General features: G+C 47.6%; 1 protein-coding gene across 1 annotated transcript in view; it reads right to left on the reverse strand.

The window, feature by feature from the left end:
• rem2 (RAS (RAD and GEM)-like GTP binding 2) overlaps positions 1–2,500 on the reverse strand; it is a 17,500-nt gene that overhangs the window by 3,688 nt on the left and 11,312 nt on the right. The window lies entirely within an intron of this gene.

The raw sequence follows: 2,500 nt of genomic DNA on the forward strand, positions 1-2,500 counted from the left end.
GAGAGAGAGACAGGCAGAGAGAGACAGGCAGAGAGAAGGAAATAGCGAAATGAAGAGATAAAGAGAGGGGGGGGGGGGGGGTCTCCATTTATTTGCTTTCTGAATAAATAAGGAGCCCTCCGCAGAGCTGCTTGTAAAACTCTCCTCCAGACCAAGCCAATCAGATTGTGCCCCGTAGGGGGAGATTCACAGTCCTGGATCTGTTTTGGTGGGGAAGAGCCAAGCTCAGAGGGGCAGAACGGAAGAACGGTGCAGAACCTGGGCTACCTGCCACAGAGGGACGGATGCCGGGTACGCGCGGGGAAGGCATCCGCTCCCCTCAGCGGCCGGCGGGAACGTCTGGGGCACGCCAGCACAGGCTGAGGGTGAGCTGACCATAGTGTGTTGCAAAGCGGAGGGGTCTCTGGGGTCTGCCCGGCACAACGATGAGACCTTTTATCCAACAAGGGAGGGGGACAGCATACAGTAACGTCCACGTAAGCACAGAGGAATCTACACGGCTCACCGCAGCTATGGCCATCTGTCAGCATCCGCACGCTCATATACTCACACTCACTCTCTCCCTCACACACACACAGTCACATTTTGCATGTCACACACAATCAGGGTGTTCCAGAATAACGAAGCATGCTCAAGTTGAGCGAGAGTGGTTCAGGGAGCATGAACAATAATTTTCACACATGAACTGGCAACCACAGAGTTTCGACCTTAACGGCATTGAAAGTATTTGGGATGTGCTGGAGAAGACACTATGGATTGGTTCAACTCTCCAATCATCAGTACAAGCTCTAGGCCTATGACATTCCGGTGTCCTTGCTGTAGATCCTGGTCAGGTTGAATCAATGTCCCTAATAGGTCAATGACATGACCTTGCATCTAGTGTGGAGTTCAGTGGTTAAGGTACTTGACTAGTAATCAGAATGTTGTCTGTTCAAGCCCCACCACTGCCAAGTTGTTTATAAATGCATCAGCTAAATAAGGGAAATGTAAAAAAATACTTGTGCTGCTTGTGAGGCCTGAAAGGTGAACCCATCATTGCAGATGCCCCAGCTTAACCCTGAGCTCCTCTGTGTTGGTAAGAAGTCAGTGGGTGAGGCCTCGAGCCAAATCTTCAGGAAGGAATTCTCTCATAACCTGCTTTCTGTGGGAGGCTTCAGGTTCAAAAGGACTAACATTTCATGGATGTTTTGTAGAAGAGTGGTTGGCCCAGGTAGACAGTCACCATTCAGAGACACAGATTCAAACAATATCCTTATTTGATATGGTTTTTGAGGGTGGTGTACTCCGATATTTCGCCAGATATCGGCATTCTTCTTCCCACTTTTTGGTGGGGCAAGTTCTGCATGTCCATTCTCAACTCTGAAGTGATCCCTAAGCTCTCTGAGAATGTACGTAAGTGAAGGAAGGCAGCTGGCCAGTTTATGATTGTTGGGCAGCTGTCCGGACTATAGCAGAACAGCTGTGAAACCCAGATCATTTCTGATGGACCTTCATATCCATTAGTCTCAGGAAGGGTGGCTGGTTTGTCTTTGTCCTAGATTCTTTTTTGTACCGGCTGACACGCATTTTATGGGTCTGAAATGGGACTTTTTCTTCCTTGGTACTGGCTGACAGTCTTCTTGATGTGGATGCTACTAACACAGATCATGAAGGTGGGGTATCCATTTCCCAGTCTTATACTTCTAGAAATGTTAAATACTGAGGGTTTTGCATACTACCAAGACACACACCATCACAAACACACTCTACCGTCACCTACCCAAGGACTACCTTCTGACAAGGATGGAACCTTTCCTGAATGATGGAATATTCCTGAATGATGTCTCTTCCCAGAATAAGTGAAATCTCCGCCGTGGGGACGAATCGAAGAAACTCGGCGGATATGAACTTCTGATGAGCCTCGTATTTTGCTAGGGTAGGTAATTCACTCCATGTGGGAAGCATAAAAACTTCCAAATCTGGTTGCGCTTTGCCCTGTTGCTTGTGACATACCTGTACACATTTTAAATGTGTAGCAGGAGTAAATACCTGACACCTGACACAGATCAACAAAGGCCAAGACCTGATAATCGAATCCTTCCGGATGGCACACATTCTTGCCGTTTCTTTCGGGTGAACTACAGGACACGCAAGAGCTTGACTTCCCTGTCAAACCTTTCCTAAAATGTTGTGTAAAGGTTGCGGTTGCAACGGAAAGAAAGGATCCATCTTCCTCCCCACCAAGGACCTCGGATCACGGAGCAGGTCATCCTGGCCTTGAAGGTACTGAGGATCCTACTGATTTTAGGAAAGAATTTGATCTGGTTAAGAACAGCTGTCTTCATTGTCTCAGATCCAAAGGACTTCTGCCAAACCCTGCCCTGGCCATCACCAGGGTGATTCATGTGTTCTGAACTCACTCTTCTAGTGTGCTTACCAGAGTCCACACCAAGTCACAGAATTCAAATTCTTCTCTGGGCTTAAAGTCATGTCCACTAATGACATCATTAAAAGTGGACTT

Source organism: Electrophorus electricus, chromosome 18 (genome assembly GCF_013358815.1).
Source record: "Electrophorus electricus isolate fEleEle1 chromosome 18, fEleEle1.pri, whole genome shotgun sequence".
In the NCBI taxonomy this organism is placed as follows: domain Eukaryota; kingdom Metazoa; phylum Chordata; class Actinopteri; order Gymnotiformes; family Gymnotidae; genus Electrophorus; species Electrophorus electricus.